The following is a 27000-nucleotide window of genomic DNA, read 5'->3' as shown; positions in this document are numbered from 1 at the left end:
CTTTTCTGAAGTCCATGGAGTCCCGTTTATCTGCCTTACAGTCCTCTGACCCTGGGAATGCTCCCCAGTTGGCCTGCATCCAGCAAGAACTCAAGTAGCAACACGACACCCAGGCCCATATTCTCAACTATATGGCGTCGGTAGATAATCGGCTCCTTTCCATACAATTCGTTTCTGCCCAGGCCTCGGCCCCGCACCCGCTGCCGCGCTTATGCAAGCCACCCCGGTATAGTAGTGACCCTAAGTTTTGTCGAGGATTTTTGTACCAGTGCCGGTTACATTTTGAGCTTTTGCTGCAGCACTATTCCACTGAGCGCGCTAAAATAGCCTTTATTGTTTCCCACTTAGAGGGGGAGGCGTTAGCATGGGTGATCCACTCATCTCTCAGCTTTCCACCTTTTTGGACACCTTCAGCAAGGTGTTCGATGAGCCGGGTCGTCTGACTTCCAACACCGAATCCCTCTTTAACCTCCATCAGGGTACTCTATCGGTGGGACAGTATGCCATCCGTTTTTCTTACCTTGTCCTCTGAACTCGTTTGGAACAACGAGGCCCTCGTAGGGGTCTTTTGGAGTGGTCTGTCCGGTCGGATCAAAGACGAACTGGCAGGTCGGGATACCCCCACCTCTTTAGAGGGTCTGATCTCTCTGGCAACACGCATAGACCTGCGGTTCCAAGAGCGTGCCCGTGAATCAGCCAGAGAGAAGGCCTTCTCATCTCCCTTCGACTATCTGCAGACCTCTCCACTCGCGCCCCATGCCTTCTGCGATCTCCGTGGCAGAGCCTATGGAGGTGGACCATTGCAAGTAGGCCGAACAGTGTCGTGAGGAGAGGCTTACTCTTGGTCTCTGCTTTTACTGTGGGAGTGCCTCTCATCTCCTTCGTTCCTGTCCCAAGAAGCCAGGAAACTTCTCCACCTAGGATTGTTAGGAAAGGCCTCCCTAGGTGTATGTGACTCCTCTCCCTCCCTTGTCATGTCTGTTTTACAGAATCTTTGTACCAAGCGTTATTCAGAGGAGGCTTTTCTAGATTCTGGCGCAGCTGGGAATTTTATCACACTCGAGTTGGCTAAAAAATACCGGATTCCTGTCAGATCCCTGGAGACTCCTCGGTCAATAGTTTTGGTCAATGGTACATCCTTGCAGGAGACCGTTACCCAGGCCACCGAAGAGATCGAGCTGCAGATCGGAGCCCTGCACTGAGAGAAGATCTCCTTCCACGTCTTGTCTACTATGTTTTATGACTCACACACTTCTTCTAGGTATCCCTTGGCTACAGACTTATGAGCCAACCCTGGACTGGCGGTCGGGCGATATACTCTGCTGGGGACCATTCTGTCAGGAGAAGTGCCTTTTGCCCGTCTATCCAATGAAATCTGCCAGTCCGTCCTCAGCACCTACAGGTCTGCCATCAGCTTACTGGTCCTTTGCAGATGTCTTCAACAAAAAGGAGGCCAAGACTCTGCCTCTCCATCGGCCATAAGACTGTCTGACCTCGTTCCTGGATCTACTCCACCCAAGGGTAGAATATATCCGCTATCTCCTGCTGAAACCCAAGCCATGTCTGAGTATATCCAGGAGAACCTTGCGAGAGGTTTTATCCGTAAGTCCTCCTCGCCCGCGGGAGCGGGATTTTTCTTTGTAAAAAAGAAGGACTGCTCCCTTCGTCCTTGCATAGACTACCGAGGCCTGAACGATATCACGGTCAAGAACAAGTACCCATTGCCATTGATCCCGGAGCTCTTTGACCGGCTTAGAGGAGCTCGAATTTTCACCAATCTGGATCTTCGTGGGCCCTTCAACTTTATCCGCATTCGTTCCAGTGACGAGTGGAAGACCGCCTTTAACACCCGAGACGGTCACAACAAGTACTTGGTCATGCCCTTCGGCCTCTGCAGTGCTCCAGCAGTGTTCCAGGAGTTCGTGAATGATGTCTTCCGGGCCATGCTCTTCTCCTGTGCGGTAGTCTATTTGGATGACATCTTCATTTTTTCTCCAGATATCTCTGTCCACAGAAAGAACGTGCATCAAGTCCTCCAGCACCTGAGGGAGAACCACATTTACACCAAGCTCAAGAAATGTGCCTTCGAGCAGACGTCATTGCCAATCCTGGGGTACATTATCTCAGACTCTGTTCTATGCATGGATCCAGCAAAGGTGTCCACCATTCTCGATTGGCCACGGCCCCATGAGGTGAAGGCAATCCAGCGCTTCCTTGGTTTTGCGAACTACTACCAACAGTTCATTTCCCATTTCTCCTCGTTGGTTCGCCCCATCTCATCCCTTATCTACAAAGGAGCTGACCCAAATGCTTGGCCCCTTGAGGCTGAAAATGCCTTCCAGTCCTTGAAACAAGCCTTCACCTCTGCTCTGGCACTTCATCGTCTGACTCCTGAGGTTAGTAGACCTTTCACTCTCGAGGTGGATGCATCCTCTACCAGGGCCGGCGCAGTCCTTCTGCAGAAATCTTCTTCTGGACGCTTAGTCACCTGTGACTTCTTTTCTAAAGTATTCTCCTTCACTGAGCAGAACTACTCCATTGGCTACAAAGAGCTATTGGCCATTAAATTGGCCTTGGAGGAAAGGAGATACTTACTGGAAGGTGCCATACATCCATTCAAGATCTTCACGGAACATAAGAACCTGGCGTACATCCAGTCTGCTCAGAGGCTTAACCATCGGCAAGCCAAGTGGTCCTTGTTCTTTGCCCGCTTTGACGTGAACTACATTTTCGGCCCGGCGATAAAAACGTTAGAGCGGATGCGTTGTCAAGATCTTTCCTGTCATCTGATACGGAAGAAGAACCTTCTCACATCATTGACCCGTCCAAGGTAATTACCGTGGCTCCTATCAAATTAACCACATTACCTCCGGGAAGAACCTTTGTGGCTGAGAACAACCGAAAATGAGTGTTAAACTGGGGACATTCGTCCAAGATTGCCGGCCACTTTGGTGTCAAAAAGACTTTTTCACTAATCTCTCACTACTACGAGTGGCCTTCCCTTTCCCAGGATGATAAAGACTTTGTGGCATCTTTCCCTTCCTGCGCCCAGAACAAGCTACCCAGACAACAACCCTCCGGTCTTCTGCTCCCACTTCCTGTACCGTCGGCTCTATGGCAGCACATAGCCATGGATTTCATTACCAATCTGCCTCCTTCCTTCAGGTGTACTGTGGTTCTAGTGGTTGTAGACCGATTCTCGAAGATGGCCCACTTCATTCCTCTTCCCGGTCTACCCTCTGCTCCTGACTTGGCGAAGATCTTCATTTCCCACATCTTCAGAATTCACGGCTTCCCTCTGCACGTTGTGTCGGAAAGAGGGGTCCAATTCACCTCCCGGTTCTGGAGAGCTCTATGCGGACTCATGAAAGTGTCATTGGACTTCTCTTCCGCCTATCACCCCCAAACCAATGGGCAGGCAGAACGTACCAACCAAATTCTTACATCCTATCTCTGGCACTTTTCAAATGCTCATCAGAATGACTGGGTCGGTCTACTTCCTTGGGCTGAGTTCGCCTACAATAACCACGCCAGTGAATCGTCCACCAAGTCACCTTTCTTCATCGTCTTTGGACAGCATTCCAGTGTGCCTCTACCGGTACTTCCTGTCTCGTGGGTACCTGCTGCCGATTCTCTGTCTGTGGAGTTCTCCAGGGTATGGCAGGAGACCAAAACCGCTCTTGAGAAAGCATGAGACAGAATGAAACTACACACTGACAAGAGGCGTCTGGACGTTCCTCCATATCAACCTGGTGACAAGGTGTGGCTTTCCTCCCGATACATCCGCCTTAAGGTACCATCCTACAAACTGGGTCCCCGTTACATTGGTCCTTTTGAGATCCTTAGGCGTATTAATGATGTTGCATACAAACTGAAGTTACCCCCTTCGCTCCGTATCCCCAATTCCTTCCATGTGTCACTCCTTAAACCTGTGGTACTTAACCGGTTTCATCCTTCTCCAAGCCTATTAGCATGGGGGATGAGTTTGAGGTGAATGACATTTTGGCCATGAAGAAGGTAAGAGGGAGAACCCTGTTCTTAATTGATTGGAAGGGTTTTGGTCCTGAAGAAAGGTCATGGGAACCCAGGGAGAATATCCACACACCCCAGATTATGTCTAAGTTCCTCTCCAGCCTTAGAAAGAGGTGGCATAAAGGGGGGGTATTGTCATGCCGTCTGACACGCCGCGCTCACCTGGGGGCGAGACCTCGGTCCCGACGTCACCTCTTCCGGAGCCGCGGCTGCTCCAGGGGTCCCGTTGGGTGCGCACGCGCACCTCTCGTGCTTAGGTTCATGTTTGCACCATGTTCTTTGTGTGCACGCGCGCTCTTCTTAGCTCTGTCTCTGGGCCTGTCCTCTCTATGGTATTGGAGGACTTGACAGGGAAGTCCTAGTGATCATGTGCTGTATCAGGATACCTCTTCCTATGGGAGGTGCCTGATTATTGTTGTGCTTCCTTGCTTGGTCTGCCTTGTCCTTGCCTGGCTGTGCGCTGTATTCAGGTCCTCTGCCTTGTGCTCAGCTGTGCCTCCTGGCACGCGCTCTGATCCTGTACTCTGCCTTATGCTCAGTTGGGTCTCCTGGCACATGCTCTGATCCTGTACTCTGCCTTATGCTCAGTTGGGCCTCCTGGAACATGCTCTGATCCTGTACTCTGCCTTATGCTCAGTTGTGCCTCCTGGCACACGCTCTGATCCTGTACTCCGCCTTGTGCTCAGTTGTGCCTCCTGGCACACTCTGTTCCTGTACTCTGTTGCACCTCCTGGCACACCTGCTGCCTAACTCAGTACTCTGACGTGCTCCTTTGCACGCGTCCTGCTTTGCTCACACCCGGGCGTGCTAGTTGGTGCACGCCATATGTGCTCTCGTGTACACGCCTTGCACTATCCTGTAACTAGCGCACTCCTGTGTACACGCCTTGTGTTCTCCAATACTCTCCGTGCCTCCATATACTCGCCCTGTACCGTCCTGCACCCGGCGTGTCCCTGTGTCCACACTTTGCACGTTCCTGCAGACACACTCGTGTCTCCTGTGAGCCGGCCACCTGGTGCCAGCAGTCGTGGTACCTTACCCCCTTGGGCTTGCCCCTGACACTCCCTGTATAGGGGGTGGTCCTCACTAGGTCAGCTCGCCCTGGGAGGGTTGGTGCCACGACCCAGAGGGTCCACTCCAGGAGTCGTCACAGATGCATTTAAAGGTGGTTAAATGTCCTTCACTAATGTAATAAACCTAAATAACTTTTGTAACACAAGCCAGTGTGCACTTCTGACAATGTATATTGCATCAGGTTTAAACTCCATTTCAGAGACAGAGAATGAAGGGTTATTCCCATCTGGGAATAATTTAAAGAGGATCAGTCATGAGTTCAAAAGTGCAAAAGTGGCAAGTTGCTGCACTTATATTATTCCTGTTGCTCCCCTGAGTAATATGTTGTTTTTTTTCTCTTTTGTTTTTTTTGTTTGTATTTTAAATATGGTTCTACAGACATTAGCCTTATTATTTTGGGTTGTTATGGTGCTTACCAAGGGGACTTTGCTCGCTAGATAATAATGCAGAACTTTCTAAAGAAAAGCCCCCAGAAAAAAAATCATTTTAAACTGATATTACAACTTACAAGTCTTCTTTAAGGCATAAGCCATAGCATATTAGTGAAATACTATAGATTTCGGTCCAAGCACATCAGTCAAGCAATTATGGCTTATCTTGTGATTATGCCAAAAATATCTCACATTAGACAACTGCTTTTAGCTGAGGTGCCAAAAGGTAGTCAATTCAACAAATTACAAATAAATTCTCCTGTAAATACTAGGACATTCATGGTCATCGGCTGCTGCTGCTGAAAAATCTATTTATTTCATAATGGGCATTCATCTGAATGGTAGCTGTCCATTCTAGATAATTGACAAGGTCTCCTTTGTCCTCGATGACCTTTGCATGACCTTAAAAGATGTATTTACACTGAATGATTACTAGGAACCAGCATTCTTACTAAAGATTCGTTCACAATAATCTTGCAGGGGCTTTGAAGCAATGCACAAAGAGGTGCACAAAATATCTTGTGTATATAGGACTCACAATGCCAAGAATAATGGAAGCCAATACGTTCTGAACAATCTATAACAAATCGCACAGAACATATTGCACAAATTTTTAACAATCATTGGTCACTTAATGGCAAAAACTGGCTACTGTAAACCGATGGAAAGACTCTATATATTGTGAGGGGTTGACTCACTCAGCTGCTTTCAGTGGTAGACACAGGAACCCTTCTTAGGTAAGTCACCTGCTGGTTTATTATTGGACAGCATAAACCATGGCAGGCTTTAACAAAATAAACATGGCCATTCTGGCAATACGGCAAAACAAAAGATAAAGTATAGCAAAGTTCTTATCTCTGCAGGATTCGCCTGCTCAAACCACAAGTCTTCAGCTCCTCCTGGAGTCAGCCACCTTCTGGAGACTTTCCTTTCCAACAACACAACAGAGGAAAAAAACAGTGGCTGCACATTTTACTTCCCAGCCACACCCTTGAGGTGGAGACTTGGTGAGTCCTTCTCTCACTTACTCACAAAAGCTAAAACTCTTGTAATGGTTGGTTAACCCCTTCAGCATATAGCATGCTGGAGAGAAACATGGGTTTCACATCATGGAAGAAAGCAATCTTCATAACACATATCTCTCCTCACAAACATAGCTAGTGACCCTGTCACAATAGGTAAGTAAGTAGGTAAGGCCAGACATCAGATTTATGACTGCATTGTGCATTGTACTCTTTCTACTGATTTATTGTCCAAATAATAGAGATGATCAAATTAAACTGTGGTGTATCGTAATTGAGTAGTCTCTGTCTCTTCTTTCCATCTCTTCTCTTATTCTCGCTCTCTTCTCTCTCCTTCTTCTCTTTTTCTCTTTTCTCTCCCCTCTCAAGTATAATTACTGTTTGTTTCTGGCCAAATACATCTTAGAAATAGCTTACTTTCCTTGTTTTGTTTTGTTTTACTGCTCATTTTAAGGAAAAACAAGAATAAAAGTTCCAAATGGCTTTACAACTTATAAAAGAATCATCTCAAAATGATCTTCAAAATGTCTCTATTTGAGAAACCAAGTGATGTTCCAAGATCACAACATTTATATACGTAATGTAATATACACACGTGGTTAAAATTGTTGGTACCCCTCATTTGATGACAGAATAACTGTTAGGGCTGGCGGAATGCACCAAATTATAAAATAATAGTAGGTGCGTTCGCAGCCCGGGGTCCACCGTGCAGAGGTGGTACACTGCTGCTAGGTAATGGCGGGAGTATAAAGCGGTGTGGAAAGGTCACATGTGGGTTAACATCACCCAGTGTGAACAGGAGCGAACTCTGTTAACTCACGGAGCCGCACTACCACTGAACATAAATGCCGGAGCCTATTTAGCTCACAGAGCCTGGCCAATGAGCGCACAGAAAGCAGTCACAGAACTCTGCCCCAAGGACACAGGGTCAGAGTCCCTCTAGACCTTCTGAGCGCGCAGCGTCGCAACTGCGGATGCCGCTATAGACGCTGACTATGGAGTGTAGAGCACGTGCACTGAGGCGTGCCGTGTCACTGATGGAGACTGATGCCTGTCTCAGACTCTGTCCTACCTGCACCTAAGCCTGGGTGCTTAACAGGCTAGGCTGCACAACACATGCGTACCAAGGGTAGGGAGTCATTCCCCAGAGACATTCATACATGCATACAACACTCACTCCTCATAGTCTGATAATGCAGTCTATACTAGCGCATGTCCGAGCGGCCATACAAACCTTTTATAGCTGCGTGCTTCCGGGATCTTACTGGCTTTTCGGATGGATTTATCTGAGCTGGAGAAGGACCTGAGCACATGACCTTCGATCTCCAATGGGAGATCACTCCATGGGCATGCTCAGTGGACCGACAGGAGGACTTAGCTCCTGGAGAGACTCGCTGCTGACCAGCATGCGTTGCTATAGTTGGGCCAGAGGTGACAGCAGCAACCAAACCCATGGAGCTAGTCTGGGCAGAGCGCTGGGACCGACGAGTCTGCTGAGCAACCTCCTCTGCGGCTGGAGAGGAATGGGAGACCGCCGCAAGCAAGGCTCGGGATTCCCGCTGTACAGCAACAGGAACGCGATGCCTAACATTACCCCCCTCCTAGAGCCCCCTCTGTTATGATTGAGTCACCGTAGGAGGCAGACACAAAAATAGAAGCTACGTCCAGAAAACCAGAGAAGTTGGCAACTATCAGATTGCAGATCCCTGAACCTGTCAACACAATTAGCAGTAGCCGTGGAGGGTTCCTACGGTGCCCTAGACCCCTCGATCACAGCTGGAGAGCTAAATAGCCTAAAGACAGAAAAGGAAATCTAAACTGCCCCAGAGCAGACCCCAAAGTAAAAGACAGCCCCCAACATATAATGACGGTGAAGCAAGATGAAAAAACACTCACACAGATAGAAAGATAGGCTGAGCAAACGATGGGGCCCAAGCTAACTAAACAGAACAGGAAAGGAAGGTTGCTGTCTGCAATCTGCCAAAACCCTATCAAAAACATAAGCCAACAAGCTGATATGGAAAAAGACCCTGAAGCAGCTAGGCTTCAAAAACTAAATCAGCACTCAGGTATTTTCAGAAGACAGAGCTAAAGGAATTCAGCTCACCCCAGCAGGGAATGGCAGAAATCCAGAAAAACAAAGTCAAAGCACAAATGCAAAAAGCCGAGCAGAAAACTTAGCTTTAGAAGAGCAGGAATTCAGACTGGTCTCCAAGGATCCCACAGAGAAATCACCCGCAGGGCAGAAGGGCATTGGCAGCCTTATATCCAGTCAGTAACTCCACTCAGCCAGTCATCATCATTAGGCTCAGGTGTTTGATAATCAGGCTCACTACCTTTCTTTACCAGAAGAGGGAGTTCCTCGGGCCTCAGTAGTGAAGGGGAAAATGAACTCACAACAGTACCTCCCCCTTGAGGAGGGGTCACCGAACCCTCAACCACGCCACCAGGGCGATCAGGGTGAGCCCGATGAAAGGCACGTACCAATCTTTTGGCATGAATATCAGAGGCAGAGACCCAGGAATTATCCTCCTGACCATAACCCTTCCACTTAACCAAATACTGGAGTCTCCGTCTAGCCAGACGGGAATCCAGTACTTTCTCTACCTCATATTCCATGTTACCTTCAACCAATACAGGGTCTGGAGGTGCCACCCCCGGAACAACAGGTTCAACAAACCTTTTCAACAAAGATTTATGAAACACATTATAGATTTTAAATGTGACAGGAAGAGCCAAACGAAAAGAGACTGGATTAATAATCTCCAAAATCTTGTAAGGTACAATAAATCTAGGCTTAAACTTAGGAGAAGCCACCTTCATAGCAATATTTTTTGATGATAACCACACCATATCACCAACCTTAAACTGGGGACCAATGGTCCTATGTCGGTTGGAAAACCGCTGGGCCTTTTTCTGGGAGAGAGATAACTTATCCACCACTTGGTCCCAGATCTGGTGCATTCTCTCCACCACAGTGTCAACACCTGGGCAGGCAGAGGGCTCCACCTGCCCTGAAGAGAATCGAGGATGAAACCCAAAGTTACAAAAAAAAGGTGACATCAAAGTGGCAGAACTAGCTCTATTATTTAAAGCAAATTTGGCCAAGGGCAAAAATGAAACCCAATCATCCTGATCAGCGGAAATAAAACATCTCAAATACGACTCCAAGGTCTGCTTTGTTTTCTCTGTCTGCCCATTGGTCTGAGGGTGAAAAGCAGAGGAGAAGGACAACTGAATTCCCAGCTTGGAACAGAAAGTTCTCCAAAATCTAGACACAAACTGAACTCCTCTGTCAGATACAATGTTCTCAGGAATCCCGTGCAAGCGAACCTCCTGTTGCAAAAACAGGGGCACCAACTCAGAGGAAGACGGCAACTTAGGGAGTGGTACAAGATGAACCATCTTAGAGAACCTATCACAAATCACCCAAATAACAGTCATCCTTTGAGAGACAGGCATATCAGAGATGAAATCCATTGAAATATGGGTCCATGGCCTCTTGGGGACAGGCAAAGGCATCAACAACCCACTAGAGCGAGAACACGATTTAGACCGGGAGCACGTCCCACAGGACTGCACAAAATTCCTGACATCACGAGACAAGGAGGGCCACCAAAAAGACCGACTCACCAGATCTCTAGTACCAAAAATACCTGGATGACCAGCCAAAGCAGAGCAATGAACTTCAGACATCACTCTCTTCTTCCACTGGTCAGGAACATACAACTTTCCACTGGGATAACGCTCAGGTTTGTCCTCCTGGAACTCTTCCAGAGCATGTCTCAAATCGGGCGAGATGGCAGAAAGAACTACCCCTTCGCCTAAGATGGTAGCAGGCTTGGTCACCACAGGAGAATCAGCAAAGAAGCTCCTAGAGAGGGCGTCTGCCTTGACATTCTTAGTTCCAGGAAGAAAAGAAACCACAAAATCAAAACGTGTAAAAAACAAGGCCCACCTAGCCTGTCTAGGGTTCAAGCGCTTAGCCGACTCTAGGTAAATCAAATTCTTGTGGTCAGTGAGGACCACGACTTGATGCTTAGCTCCCTCCAACCAATGTCTCCACTCCTCAAATGCCCATTTCATGGCCAACAGTTCCCGATTCCCTACATCATAGTTACGTTCAGATGGAGGGAACTTTCGGGAAAAGAAAGCACAGGGATTCATTTTAGATGTTACAGGATCCTTTTGGGACAAAACAGCTCCTGCACCAATCTCAGAAGCATCCACCTCTACCTGGAACGGAAGTGAGACATCAGGTTGCCGCAAAACCAGGGCGGAGGTGAATCTTCGCTTCAGCTCCTGAAAGGAAGAAACAGCCTCCGGAGACCAATTTAACACATCAGCACCCTTCTTAGTCAAATCAATCAATGGCTTGGCAATACTAGAAAATTTTGCTATAAATTTCCGATAAAAATTAGCAAAACCCAAAAAGTTCTGGAGGGCCTTCAAAGAAGTGGGCTGAACCCAATCGTAAATGGCCTGTACCTTGGCCGGGTCCATTTCAATAGTTGACGAGGACAAAATAAATCCCAAAAAAGAAATCCTCTGTACTCCAAAAAGGCATTTAGATCCTTTGACGTACAGGGAATTCTCCCTCAAGATCCGGAACACAGTCCGAATATGTTCCACATGAGAATCCCAATCCTTGGAGAAGATCAAAATCAAAATCTCGGAAAATATCGTTCATGAAGCACTGGAAGACAGAAGGGGCATTAGTGAGCCCAAAAGGCATCACCAGGTACTCAAAATGTCCCTCCGGAGTATTAAACGCCGTCTTCCATTCATCCCCATGCTTAATGCGAATAAGATTATACGCCCCCCTGAGGTCAAGCTTGGTAAACCAGCAAGCACCTTTAACTCTGGAGAATAGATCAGAAATCAGGGGTAATGGATACTGATATTTAACAGTAATTTTGTTGAGGGCACGATAATCAATACAAGGTCTTAATGATCCATCCTTTTTGGCTACAAAAAAATAACCGGCACCTAAGGGTGACGAGGATGGTCTAATATGACCCTTCTCCAACGCCTCTTAATATAGGATCTCATAGCCTCGTGCTTGGGTACAGATAAATTGAAGAGCCGACCCTTGTGAAATTTACACCCTGGGCTCAGTTCAATTGCACAGTCATAACTCCTATGAGGAGGCAGAGACGCAGACTCATTCTCACTAAATACATCATAAAAGTCCACCAAATAATCAGGAGTAGAGTTGAGCGACTTTTGGTTTTTTAGGGTCGCGTTTCGTTTCGTGAAACCCGACTTTTCCAAAAGTCGGGTCGAGCAAGATCGTCCTATTATAGGGAAAAGTCGGGGTCGTCCCGAAACACGAAACCCAATGTAAGTCAATGGGGAATAAAAGTCGGCAGTGAGAGGAGGACAGGAAACACACCTACAGTGCCCATTTGAATGCCAAAAGCATCAATTCTTCTTACTTAAGCTTGTCAACCTTAATTAACTTCATAATACAAGTTACGCACTGAAAAATGGGGGTTATTTGGCTAAAGTTGTGGGGGGGGAGGGCTGGCTGCAGGTTTTCATGTGCCCTGGGCGAAAGAGCGCCCCTTTAACACATACCACAACTCATCATGCTCCGATACGGCAGATAAATAGCGGTATAGTACAATGAAAAATACCTCACTTTTTACTTCTCATGACGAGGCCCATCTATTTCTCCATACAGAATCATTGGTCTCATATAATGTTTGAAACAGTATATGATGAGCTCCACATAATGCTACAGTATATGTTGGTCCCCATGGTTGAAGCTCCACTGTCTTATGGGCCCAAATAATGCTCCAAACATAATGGGCCCCATTTCTAATGCCCTAGTGTATAATGGGCCCTGTAAATGCTGCTCCAGTGTCTGATGTCCACCTTTCGAATGTTCCAGTGTATGGTGGGCCCCATCTATCATTCTCCAGAGTATAGTGCTCCCCAAAAATTGCTGTCCCAACATTGAAAACAATCAAATAAGTCTCCTCGCTAGGGAATCCCTGTACTTGTCTGGACAGGTGCTGTAGCTTGCTTAACAGCTCGCCAGCCGTTCTCACGCCCAGTATGGATTGCACGTGATTGCACAAAGGTTAGAAAGGGTACCGTATCCCTGGATAACATGTATGGATAGCGTACACATTCAAAATATATGTCTCAGGAGGCAGGCTCAGACGGTGTTAGGCCCAGTATGGATTGCACGTGATTGCACAAAGGTTAGAAAGGGTACCGTATCCCTGGATAACATGTATGGATAGCGTACACATTCAAAATATATGTCTATACAGCATGAGGCAGGCTCAGACGGTGTTAGGCCCAGTATGGATTGCACGTGATTGCACAAAGGTTAGAAAGGGTACCGTATCCCTGGATAACATGTATGGATAGCGTACACATTCAAAATATATGTCTATACAGCATGAGGCAGGCTCAGACGGTGTTAGGCCCAGTATGGATTGCACGTGATTGCACAAAGGTTAGAAAGGGTACCGTATCCCTGGATAACATGTATGGATAGCGTACACATTCAAAATATATGTCTCAGGAGGCAGGCTCAGACGGTGTTAGGCCCAGTATGGATTGCACGTGATTGCACAAAGGTTAGAAAGGGTACCGTATCCCTGGATAACATGTATGGATAGCGTACACATTCAAAATATATGTCTATACAGCATGAGGCAGGCTCAGACGGTGTTAGGCCCAGTATGGATTGCACGTGATTGCACAAAGGTTAGAAAGGGTACCGTATCCCTGGATAACATGTATGGATAGCGTACACATTCAAAATATATGTCTATACAGCATGAGGCAGGCTCAGACGGTGTTAGGCCCAGTATGGATTGCACGTGATTGCACTAAGGTTAGAAAGGGAACCGTATCCCTGGATAACATGTATGGATAGCGTACACATTCAAAATATATGTCTCAGGAGGCAGGCTCAGACGGTGTTAGGCCCAGTATGGATTGCACGTGATTGCACAAAGGTTAGAAAGGGTACCGTATCCCTGGATAACATGTATGGATAGCGTACACATTCAAAATATATGTCTCAGGAGGCAGGCTCAGATGGTGTTAGGCCCAGTACGGATTGCACGTGATTGCACAAAGGTTAGAAAGGGTACCGTATCCCTGGATAACATGTATGGATAGCGTACACATTCAAAATATATGTCTATACAGCATGAGGCAGGCTCAGACGGTGTTAGGCCCAGTATGGATTGCACGTGATTGCACAAAGGTTAGAAAGGGTACCGTATCCCTGGATAACATGTATGGATAGCGTAAACATTCAAAATATATGTCTCAGGAGGCAGGCTCAGACGGTGTTAGGCCCAGTATGGATTGCACGTGATTGCACAAAGGTTAGAAAGGGTACCGTATCCCTGGATAACATGTATGGATAGCGTACACATTCAAAATATATGTCTATACAGCATGAGGCAGGCTCAGACGGTGTTAGGCCCAGTATGGATTGCACATGATTGCACAAAGGTTAGAAAGGGTACCGTATCCCTGGATAACATGTATGGATAGCGTACACATTCAAAATATATGTCTATACAGCATGAGGCAGGCTCAGACGGTGTTAGGCCCAGTATGGATTGCACGTGATTGCACAAAGGTTAGAAAGGGTACCGTATCCCTGGATAACATGTATGGATAGCGTACACATTCAAAATATATGTCTCAGGAGGCAGGCTCAGACGGTGTTAGGCCCAGTATGGATTTGACGGCCCAGATTACACAGCGGAGGAGCAGGGAGAGGTAAAGATTGCAAATGCTGGGGCCCTGCCCAAGCAAGGGGGGCCCACTAGTGGGCGTCGGTACTGGCACTGGGCCCCTCATAGTACAGCGGTGTGTCTGACGGCGGGTGTGCACCACCACTGTCAGAGACACTTGATTGCACTATGAGGGACCCTGTGCCAGTGCCCGCGCCCAAGAGTCGGCCTACCCACCTGTCCAGGGCAACGGCACTCGCACGGTGTCGTGCGTTAGGTGTTGACCCCGGCCATGGGGGGGGAGGCAGCACAGTTAGGGAGTTTTAGAAAGTGGCATATGTTGATGTTGGACATTCAGCTGATGCAAAAGGCGAAATAAGTGAAGTACCAGGAAGAGGTGGACCAAAGCAAGCCATTTTTCTGTCACCCTATGTGTCATCAGGGGAAGGTGGGACAAAATCCTTGGAAACCCATGCGTGGTTCATTTTAATGAAGGTTAGATCATCCACATTTTGGGTTGACAGACGGGTCCTTTTTTCTGTCAGGATTGATCCAGCTGCACTGAAGACTCTTTCCGATAGCACACTTGCAGCTGGGCAAGCGAGCTCCTGTAAGGCATATTGGGCCAATTCAGGCCAGGTGTCCAGTTTAGCGGCCCAATAGTCAAAGGGGAATGACCTGTGTGGGAGAACATCGATATGGGAGGAAAAGTAGTTTGAAACCATAGTTGACAACTGCTGTCTCCTGTCACTTTCCATCGATGCAGTATTACCAGTTGTGTGAGCGGTATATGAAAATCAGTCCACAACATTGTCATGAAACCCCTGTCTCCAACGCCACTTCTGCTGTGTGCACCACGAACACCTCTGCCAAGCTGCCCCCGGCTCGAACGGCTCGTGTGAGAACCATCACCGCTGCTGTGTGCTGGGAATGCCTCAAGCAACTGATTTACCAGAGTTGCTTGTTTATTAGCCAATATTAGGTCAAGGTTCTCCTGTGGCATGATGTTTTGTGATTTGCCTTTATAGCGTGGATCCAGGATGCAGGCCAACCAGTAGTCGTCATTGTTCATCATTTTGGCAATGCGGGGGTCCCTTTTTAGGATCCGCAAGGCATAATCTGACATGTGGGCCAATGTTCCCAGTGTCAATGATGCACTGCAAGTGCTGGGTGGAGGAGCACTTTCTGGCAAATCCACATCCCTCCAGTCACGGACAAACCCTGTACCAGACCTTGCCACGCCAACATTTTCACTTGCCCCACGAGATGCATCCTCCTCCCCTAAGTAATCATACCCATCATCCTCCTCCTCCTCCTTTTCTTCCTCCACCTCGTCCAGGAGAGGTCCCTGAGCAGACAATGGCTGAATGTCATCAAGGATTCCCTCCTCCTCTTCCTCCTCATCAACATTGGCTGCATACGCCTGCTCCTTAAGGTGCGTCAAAGTTTGCATGAGCAGACGCATAAGTGGGATGCTCATGCTTAGGATGGCGTCGTCTGCGCTTACCAGCCGTGTGCATTCCTCAAAACACTGAAGGACTTTACAAAGGTCTTTCAGCTTCGACCACTGCACGCCTGTCAACTCCATGTCTGCTTTCAAAGTGCCTGGCCGTGTATCCTCCCACAAATGCATTATGGCCTGCCTCTGCTCGCACAGCCGCTCCACCATGTGCAGGGTGGAGTTCCACCTTGTTGCAATGTCGATAATGAGGCGGTGGTTGGGAAGGTGGAGCAATCGCTGCAGCTTCTGCATACGAACGGAGTGTACAGGCGACCGACGGATGTGCGCGCACAGTCTTCGCACCTTCTGGAGCAGGGCTGTTAACTCCGGATAATTTTTGAGGAAGCACTGCACCACCAGGTTCAAGGTGTGAGCCAAGCAAGGTATGTGGCTGAGTTTTGAAAGGGCTATGGCTGCCACAAAATTACGGCCGTTATCACTAACTACCTTGCCTGCCTCAAGATGTACACTGCCCAGCCATGACTCAGTTTGTCGCTTCAAGTACTCGGCCAGCACCTCGGCGGTGTGTCTGTCGCCCAAACACATCATCTGCAACACAGCCTGCTGACGCTTTCCACTAGCTGCTCGATAGGGGGACACATCATGTGCAACAGTGGCAGCTGTAGATGGAGTGCTCGTACGACTGCGCTCTGTGGACGAGCTTTCGCTTCTGGAGGAGGAGGAGGAGGAGGAGGGTCGAACGCCTACAGCCAACTGTTTCCTATACCGTGGGCTAGGCAGCACTGTCCCACCACCGCTGTCCCCTGTGGACCCTGCATCCACCACATTAACCCAGTGCGCAGTGATGGACACGTAACGGCCCTGGCCATGCCGACTGGACCATGCATCAGTTGTGAGGTGCACCTTTCCGCTCACTGACTGCTTGAGTGCATGGACAATGCGGTCTTTCACATGATGGTGGAGGGCTGGGATGGCTTTGCGAGAGAAGAAGTGGCGACTGGGTAGGTCATAGCGTGGTACTGCATAGGCCATGAGTTCGCGGAAAGCTGTGCTTTCCACCAACCGAAAGGGCATCATCTCAAACGAGATTAGTTTGGCAATGTGGGCGTTCAAACCCAGTGTACGCGGATGAGAGACTGAGTACTTTCTTGACCTACTTATAGTGTCTGGGAGGGTGAGCTGGACTTGAGAGCTGCATATGGTGGAAGTAGCGGTGGACAGGGCGGACTGAGAGAGGGTTGATGATGGTGATGGAGTTGGTGTTCTTTCTGATGGCCTAGAATCAGTCTTTCGTTGATATAACAGTGGGATTCCCTGACTGCTGTGGTCTTGCAACGACACCTCAACATTTGCTGCTGTGCTAACCGGTGGGCTTACAGTGGGGGAAACAATGTAGCGTTGCTGACTACCTTCGTTGTGATCAGTTGCACATGTGGCACTTGAGGTTTGGTGTTGTGTCCACACTTGCAAGTGCATGCTGGTTAAATGTCTAAGCATGCAACTGGTATTCAAATTTTTCAGAATTTTCCCTCGGCTAAAGGTCTTTGCGCACTTCTTACAGATAACCTTGGCCTGATCATGAGGATTTTGGTCAAAAAAGTGCCACACTGCACTCTTCCTACTTTGGCAGACATTTTGCGGCCTAGCACGCTGTGATATTTTGACCCTCTGGACAAGCTGTCCAGCAACTCTTTTGATGTTTGGAACCTGTATTTGGACTGCTCCGGGCCTGCCAGATAACAGCTGTTGCGATGTCGATGTCTGCTGTGGATGCTCCTCATTTGAGCTATTGGAAGCAGCACCCTCTTCCCCCAATGGATGCCAATCTGGGTCAACAACTGGGTCATCCATCACCTCCTCTTCTATGTCATGTGCACCTTCCTCTGTATCACCGTGTATGGTGGTATAGTGTGCGGGAAGGGGCACCTGAGTCTCATCAGGGTCAGAATCTGGCTCTGTACACTGCGAGGACAATGTAGTGCTCTGAGTGAATGTACCAGCAGAATCATCCATCAGCGGCTGTGCATCAGTGCACTCCATGTCAGATTCATCTTGGCCTGGGTAATTCACCATTTCACTTGATAATCCAGGCATGGTATGTGAAAACAGCTCCATGGAGTAATCAGTAGTATGGCCTGCGTCATCCTTCAATCTTGGTTGGGGTGAAGGACACAAGGAAAGGTGTGGTTCATGAACATGAGCCTCCAATGACGACTCAGTGCTTTTACTTTTTACAACTGAAGAAGAGGAGGCGATAGAGCTGGAGGCTGAGTCAGCAATGTAAGACAAAACTTTTTCCTGATGCTCTGGCTTTTAAAGCGGTTTGCCAACTCCTAGAAAACTAAGCGTTCGAGGCCTTATGTAGCCAGACGATGATGCAGGGTCAGCACCTCCTGCATTCGGTCCTATTTTGCTCTTGCCACTACCATCAGATCCACCACCAACACCATCATTACCAGCTGCCAACCCCCGCCCAATTCCACGGCCTCTTCCACCAGCCTTCCTCATTTTTGGTAGAAATGTAGACAAAATCCAACAAACTATATAGTAATGTAAAACAAGGTACAAGGTGTCTATAGGACAGGGGAGATTTAGAATTTCTGCACACACTTGTGGACAGTGGACACTTTTGGATTGTGTGAGGCCCACTGATATCTGAGCGCTATGTGACAGGCTCGATGGCACAGCTGCCTGTGACAAAAGTGACGAGAGGATAATGGAGATTTTGAATCTCTGCGCACACTTTTGGACACTGGACACTTGTGGATTGTGTGAGGCCCACTGATATCTGAGCGCTATGTGACAGGCTCGATGGCACAGCTGCCTGTGACAAAAGTGACGAGAGGATAATGGAGATTTTGAATCTCTGCGCACACTTTTGGACACTGGACACTTGTGGATTGTGTGAGGCCCACTGATATCTGAGCGCTATGTGACAGGCTCGATGGCACAGCTGCCTGTGACAAAAGTGACGAGAGGATAATGGAGATTTTGAATCTCTGCGCACACTTTTGGACACTGGACACTTGTGGATTGTGTGAGGCCCACTGATATCTGAGCGCTATGTGACAGGCTCGATGGCACAGCTGCCTGTGACAAAATTGACGAGAGGATAAAGGAGATTTTGAATCTCTGCGCACACTTTTGGACACTGGACACTTGTGGATTGTGCGAGGCGTACTGATATCTGAGCGCTATGTGACAGGCTCGATGGCACAGCTGCCTGTGACAAAAGTGACGAGAGGATAATGGAGATTTTGAATCTCTGCGCACACTTTTGGACACTGGACACTTGTGGATTGTGTGAGGCCCACTGATATCTGAGCGCTATTTGACAGGCTCGATGGCACAGCTGCCTGTGACAAAAGTGACGAGAGGATAATGGAGATTTTGAATCTCTGCGCACACTTTTGGACACTGGACACTTGTGGATTTTGTGAGGCCCACTGATATCTGAGCGCTATGTGACAGGCTCGATGGCACAGCTGCCTGTGACAAAAGTGACGAGAGGATAATGGAGATTTTGAATCTCTGCGCACACTTTTGGACACTGGACACTTGTGGATTGTGTGAGGCCCACTGATATCCGAGCGCTATGTGACAGTCTCGATGGCACAGCTGCCTGTGACAAAAGTGACGAGAGGATAATGGAGATTTTGAATCTCTGCGCACACTTTTGGACACTGGACACTTGTGGATTGTGTGAGGCCCACTGATATCTGAGCGCTATGTGACAGGCTCGATGGCACAGCTGCCTGTGACAAAAGCGACGAGAGGATAATGGAGATTTTGAATCTCTGCGCACACTTTTGGACACTGGACACTTGTGGATTGTGTGAGGCCCACTGATATCTGAGCGCTATGTGACAGGCTCGATGGCACAGCTGCCTGTGACAAAAGTGACGAGAGGATAATGGAGATTTTGAATCTCTGCGCACACTTTTGGACACTGGACACTTGTGGATTGTGTGAGGCCCACTGATATCTGAGCGCTATGTGACAGGCTCGATGGCACAGCTGCCTGTGACAAAAGTGACGAGAGGATAATGGAGATTTTGAATCTCTGCGCACACTTTTGGACACTGGACACTTGTGGATTGTGTGAGGCCCACTGATATCTGAGCGCTATGTGACAGGCTCGATGGCACAGCTGCCTGTGACAAAAGTGACGAGAGGATAATGGAGATTTTGAATCTCTGTGCACACTTTTGGACACTGGACACTTGTGGATTGTGTGAGGCCCACTGATATCTGAGCGCTATGTGACAGGCTCGATGGCACAGCTGTGACAAAAGTGACTAGAGGATAAGGGAGATTGGATTGCTTTTAAAAAAGCAGTTTGCGGAGCAGTGGGTAAACAGCAATGCCAGCGTGTCAGGAAGTCTTAAAAGGCAGCCCAACAACCAACACACTGATACACCACTATATAGCCTCCCCTTGCACTGCACACACAGTGACTTGTGTGTTGTGCAGGCCAAATCGCTAGCAGCAGAAGCAGTTTTTTTGTCTTCTTCCCTGCCTAACGCTCTCCCTACAGAATCAGCAGCAACCTCTCCCTATACTAAGATCGGCAGAAGTAAGATGGCGGTCGGCGTGCACGCCCTTTTATACCCCCTGTGACGCCCACCAAAGCAAGCCAATCACTTGCATGCCCTTCTGAAAGATGGTGGTGACCCATGCCTAGGTCATCACGTTGCCCACAGTGTCCGTGGATCCTGATTGGCTGAAAAAGAGAGCAAAACAAACTTTTGAAACGCGACTTTGGCGCGTAAGTCGCCGACCTCGTGGCCGACCTCATCCTAGGGTCGGGTTTCGTTTCATGAAACCCAACTTTGCCAAAAGTCGGCGACTTTTGAATTTTTTCGACCCGTTTCACTCAACTCTAATCAGGAGCATCATGCGACTGAGGAGAGGTGGAAAACACTGGAGCCTCACTAAAGGCACACCGACAACCCCAACTCACCACAGACACAGATTTCCAATCCAAAACTGGATTATGAATATGTAACCAGGGAAACCCCAGAACAATAGTATCATGCAGATTATGCAACACCAAAAATCTGCAATTTTCTTGATGGTCTGGGGCGACCCGCATTACCACCTGGGTCCAAAACTGAGGTTTATTTTTAGCCAAAGGAGTAGCATCAATTCCCCCTCAAAGGGATAGGCGTCTGCAGAGGTGTCATCGGAAATCCACAACGTTTAGCAAAATCCAAGTCCATTAGGTTTAGGGCTGCTCCCGAATCCACAAAAGCCTTGGCGGAAAATGTGGACAGGGAGCAGATCAGAGTAATAGCCAGAAGAAACTTAGGTTGAACACCACCAACAGAAAACGTGTGTGCAAAGTGTTTCTCTCGTTTAGGACAGACAGAAATAATATGCGAGGCGTCTCCACAGAAAAAACACAACTTATTACGCCTTCTGAACTCCTGACGCTGCTCTCTGGACAAAACTCTATCACATTGCATAGGTTCAGACATTTGTTCAACAGGTGGCAACACCTCTCGTGCAGTTTTGCGTTCGCGCAAACGCCGAACAACCTGAATAGCTAATGACATAGAATCGTCAAGACCAGAGGGAACAGGAAATCCCACCATAGTATCTTTTGCGGCTTCTGACAACCCCTTCCGAAAGAGAGCAGCCAAGGCATTATCATTCCAAGTAGTAAGTACTGCCCATTTTCGGAATTTTTGAAAGTACAGTTCTGCAGAATCTCGACCCTGGTTCAATGCCAGCAGGGTCTTTTCAGCCTGATCAATGGCATTAGGTTCGTCATACAACAACCCCAAGGCTTGAAAAAATGCGTTCACATTAGTCAGAATAGGATCATCTGGTTTCAAAGAAAACGCCCAATCCTGGGGATCGCCGCGCAGCAAAGAGATGACAATTTTAACCTGCTGCGCAGAGCTCCCTGACGAGTTAGGCTTCAAGGCAAAAAATAATTTACAATTATTTTTGAAATTCAAAAATTTAGACTGATCCCCAAAAAATACATCAGGTGTAGGAATCTTTGGTTCAGCAGCATGTGAATGAGCAAGGTAGGCGGAAATTCCACGCACTTCCGCAGCGAGCTGCTCCACACGATCAGACAATTGCTTTATCTTCATTGAGAGAAAAAAAATTCCCCCTACGGCCTCAGAGATATAGAGGAAAAAATATACACTTTTTTTTTTTTTTACAATACTTTCCTGCTATTAAGTACCCTGGGATCTGCGGTATGGCGGGTGATTCTGTTATGATTGAGTCACCGTAGGAGGCAGACACAAAAATAGAAGCTACGTCCAGAAAACCAGAGAAGTTGGCAACTATCAGATTGCAGACCCCTGAACCTATCAACACAACTAGCAGTAGCCGTGGGGGGTTCCTACGGTGCCCTAGACCCCTCGATCACAGCCGGAGAGCTAAATAGCCTAAAGACAGAAAAGGAAATCTAAACTGCCCCAGAGCAGACCCCAAAGTGAAAGACAGCCCCCAACATATAATGACGGTGAAGCAAGATGAAAAAACACTCACACAGATAGAAAGATAGGCTGAGCAAACGATGGGGCCCAAGCTAACTAAACAGAACAGGTAAGGAAGGTTGCTGTCTGCAATCTGCCAAAACCCTATCAAAAACATAAGCCAACAAGCTGATATGGAAAAAGACCATGAAGCAGCTAGGCTTCAAAAACTAAATCAGCACTCAGGTATTTTCAGAAGACAGAGCTAAAGGAATTCAGCTCACCCCAGCAGGGAATGGCAGAAATCCAGAAAAACAAAGCAAAACAAAGTCAAAGCACAAATGCAAAAAGCTGAGCAGAAAACTTAACTTTAGAAGAGCAGGAATTCAGACTGGTCTCCAAGGATCCCACAGAGAAATCACCCGCAGGGCAGAAGGGTGTTGGCAGCCTTATATCCAGTCAGTAACTCCACTCAGCCAGTCATCATCATTAGGCTCAGGTGTTTGATAATCAGGCTCACTACCTTTCTTTACCAGAAGAGGGAGTTCCTCGGGCCTCAGTAGTGAAGGGGAAAGTGAACTCACAACACCCCTCCTCTCTGAGCCTCGCTCTGCTCAAATTCCGCAATGAGAAGTGGAGTGTGGATGTTCTCCACTGGCTCCTGTTATGAATGGGTCACCGAGGAGAAAAAAGCAAAACAAGCTAAGCCACAGAAAACAAGAGTGGTTGGTAACTATGTAGATTGCAGATCCCTGATCATACCACACAACTAGCAGTAGCCGTGGAGCGTGCCTACGATGAACCTAGACACCTCGTCACAGCCGGAGGACTACATAAGCCTAAAGCAAGAAAAGGGAAAACTAACTGCCCCAGAGCAGACCCCAAAGGAATAGATAGCCCCCACACATGTATTGACGGTGAACCAAGATGAAGGCACAAACACAGGCAGGAAAATGGGCTGAGCAAATGATGGGGCCCAAACTAACTAGACAGGAAAGGAAAGGGAAGACACTGTCTGCAACCTGCAAAAAACCCTACAAAAACAATGTCCAACACTTCTGATAGCAAAATTAACCCTGAAGTCACTAGACTTCTCCCACTATATCAGCACTCTGAGATATTCTGAGACAGAGCAAAAAGAGACCGAACTAGTAAGGGACAAAAAGCCAATTGGCAAAATACTGATAGATAAGAGTGGAAATTCAGCTCAGCCCCCAGCCGGGGCTGGCAGACCACACAAAAAACTGAATAGACCAACAAAATCAAGTGTGAACATTAGCAGAAAAACTTAGCTTTAGATGACTGGAACAGAGCTGAAAACCAAGAGCTGACAAGCCAGAAGGAATCACCAGCAACTGAATAGGGCGTCGGCTGTCTTAAATCCAATCTGAGAATCCTGAGATCCAATCGTCATCCTCATTCTCAGGTGGCAGATCTCCACCGATCAAACCAGACGCACCACCTCCCGTCACCACCAGAGGGATTCCAGAAGGGGAACTCACAACTGGTGAACCAGAGAATGAACTCACAACAGGCTCCCAGGTCTGAGCCTCTGGACCATGACCCTTCCAATCCACCAAATAAAACTTTTTGCCCCGCATCACCTTGCATCCCACGATGGCATTGACTTCAAACTCGTCTGAAGACAGGTCTGATGTCCCGGCAGATGACTCGGAGAACCGGGACATGTGAACAGGCTTAAGGAGGGACACATGGAACGTGTCAGAGATAGCCAAGTGTGGTGAAAGGGCCAGACGGTAGACCACAGGGTTGATCTGCACAAGGACCTTGAAGGGGCCAATATAGCACGGTGCGAACTTAGCGGACTCAACCCGCAGCCTCATGTTTCGGGCGGAGAACCACACTAAGTTACCAGGGGCGAAGGTCAGAGCAGGGCGCCGGTGTGCATCAGCGGAGGTCCTCATTCTCTCCTTGGAGGCCTGGATAGCATCCTAAGTGCGATCCCAATGTCACATGCCTCCACCGCCCAGTCTGCCACCCTAGGTGGATGACACAGGCATGGGCACAGGGACGTGTGGATGCTGGCCGTAATTTAGGAGGAATAGGGTCTGACCAGTGAAGTCTGCCACAGCGTTGGTCAAAGCGAACTCCGCCCACGGCAGCAAGGATGCCCAGTCATCCTGCCTGGCCAAGACAAAATGTCATAGATATGTGACCAGGGTCTGGTTGGCTCTCTCTACCAACCCGTTCGTCTCGGGATGATAGGCTGAGGAGAGATTTAGCTCAATGCTGAGCAGGGAACAGAGCTCTCTCCAGAACCGAGACGCAAACTGAGGACCCCGGTCGCTGACAATTTTATACGGCATGCCGTGCAGGCAGAAAACATGCTTAATAAACAACGCTGCCAGGCCCCGTGCAGAAGGTAGCCAAGAGAGTGGTACCAGATGCACCATCTTGGAGAAATGGTGGGTGACAACCCAAAAGATGGTGCTGCCACTGGACTTGGGTAGTCCCACCACAAAGTCCATACCGACCATCTCCCAGGGCCTGTCGCTACCGGCAGGGGGTAGAGTAGCCCAGCGGGCTGCTGCCAAGAGGACCGATTCTGGGCGCAAGGGATGCACGCCTGAATATAGTCCCTGATGTCATGGGCCATATGCGGCCACCAGAACATCCTCGCCAGAAGCTCAGTGGTCCGATTGGTCCCAAAATGTCCACCCACCCTGGACGAATGAGCCCAAGAGAGGACCTCCAGTCGCAGACGGGCAGGGACAAAAGTCTTGCCCGGAGGTACAGACTCGAGGGCGACCAGAGCCATGGTCCTCAGGCTTTCAGATGGGACTATCAGCCGAGGCTCCTCCTCCTCCGATGACACCACGGAGCGGGAGAGAGCATCGGCCTGGACGTTCTTCTCCCCGGAGAGAAAATGCAGGGTCAAGTGAAATCGGGAGAAGAACAAGGACCATCTGGCCTGGTGAGAATTCAGCTGCTGGGCTGTTTGTAAATAGACCAAACTCTTGTGGTCGGTGACCACCTGGAAAGGGTGGCGAGCCCCCTCCAGGAGGTGTCTCCACTCTGAAAAGGCCAACTTCATTGCTAGCAACTCCCTGTCCCCGATGGAATAATTCCTCTCCACTGGTGTGAAGGTCTTGGAGAAGAAGAAGAAGCATGGGCGCTTCCGACCTTGCAAGTCCTTCTGGAACAGGACCGCTCCAGCACCGACGAAAGAGGCAACCACCTCCAGAATGAAGGGTTTATCCACATTGGGACAATGTAGAATGGGAGAGCTAGCAAAATGAGATTTAATAGAGGAGAAGGCCTTGGAGACAGGTTCTGACCACAACTTGGGATTTGCACCCTTCTTGGTGAGGGCTACCAAGGGCGCTACCAAAGTTGAGAAGAGGGGGATGAATTGGCGATAGTAATTTATGAACCCCATAAAGTGCCGCACCGCTTTAAGAGAATGGGGTTCCTGCCAATCCATCACTGCCTGTAGCTTGGCAGGATCCATGGCCAAACCTTGGGCGGAGATGATATAGCCCAGGAAAGGCAAGGACTCCTGCTCAAACACATACTTCTCCAACTTGGCATAGAGGGAGTTTGCCCGCAGGAGGTCGAAAACTTTGCAAACATCTCTCCGGTGGGAGTCAATATCTGGAGAGTAGATGAGAATATCATCCAGATAGACTACTACCAAGGTGGCATGCATATCCCGGAAGATATCGTTCACAAAGTCCTTGAAGACTGCTGGGGCATTACAGAGCCCGAAGGGCATTACCAGGTATTCATAGTGCTGGTGTTAAATGCCAAAGAGCAGCTGACAGCACAACGGAGGGGTGGATGCCAGTTCAAAGGTTCATGGACCCAAATGAACAATAGTCCAAATAAGGAAGAGGAACAGCATCCGGTCTGGGTGAAAAATTGTATCAAAAATTTATTCTGCCAGTACAAAATACAACGTTTCGGCCATATTGTGGCTTTTTTCAAGTATAACATAACAGCACAAATGGTGGCATTTTATAGTGTGGCACAGCCAATCACCATTTAGGTAACACCCATCACAGAAAATCCATACATAAAATACATATAAATACATCCATCAGATACATATATATTCAATAGCACAGTTTATCTAGTCGTTAACAATAATGGTCATATTCATATTAGAAATATTGCAAAAGCATTTCATATATAAACAACGATCCCCAAATCAGCCCACCAATGATCGTGATGCATCAAAGGTATCCATAGAAATAACGCACCATTCACTTGCAGTAATACATATCCATATATAAACCGTCAATCCCTAATCACATAATAGTGGCGCCAACCCCAATGGACCAATCATATGAGGACTCACAAATCCCTATATCGGCAGAGTTCCCTCTCCCCATATGACAACATCAGCCAGAGCCAGGTTGTATCAGGAGCGCAGTCTAATGACGCGCACCACCAGGTCACGGCGCGCGCGCCGCCCATCCCCGCAGGCCCGGTCACGTGATGTCTCCGTCACAGAGCACGGCGCATGCGCGGTGCTATGCAAGGGATCAGCCACACGAACCGTCCACGGGGGAGGACCGCGCACGCGCAGAGGCCCAGAGCACGCGATCACATACCACACTCCCTCACAAGCCCACGCATGCGGTGATTAACGAAAACAAGTGTAAAACCACACTTGAATAAATGAGTCCACACAGATAGGCCAAAATGCTCCCAAACAACGCAGCATATAAGAGACATTTGGAATCAAGGAACCATATCCATAGTAACTTTAATAATATTCCATACTTTACGAAATTCGCATACGATGCACATTATATAAGGAGCAAAACTGGGATAATTACAAAAAAGAAAAAAAGGAAA

The 27000-nt window shown here is 48.3% G+C and overlaps 1 long non-coding RNA gene across 3 annotated transcripts in view; it reads right to left on the bottom strand.

Moving 5' to 3' along the window:
- LOC141099199 (uncharacterized) overlaps positions 1–7809 on the bottom strand; it is a 93830-nt gene extending 86021 nt beyond the window's left edge. For 2 of the 3 annotated variants that reach the window (XR_012234449.1, XR_012234448.1), the window contains exon 1: positions 6236–6460. This is a non-coding gene — a long non-coding RNA (uncharacterized lncRNA). Of the gene's footprint in view, positions 1–6235; positions 6461–7793 lie in introns of those variants that run through there. The other variant, XR_012234450.1, reaches the window with a different exon arrangement.
- Between the last annotated feature and the right edge of the window lie 19191 nt (positions 7810–27000).

This window comes from Dendrobates tinctorius, unplaced genomic scaffold (assembly GCF_039654945.1).
Source record: "Dendrobates tinctorius isolate UK_male_01 unplaced genomic scaffold, ASM3965494v1 ptg000098l, whole genome shotgun sequence".
Taxonomy (NCBI): Eukaryota; Metazoa; Chordata; class Amphibia; order Anura; family Dendrobatidae; genus Dendrobates; species Dendrobates tinctorius.
This window is presented reverse-complemented; position numbering and strand designations above follow the sequence as displayed.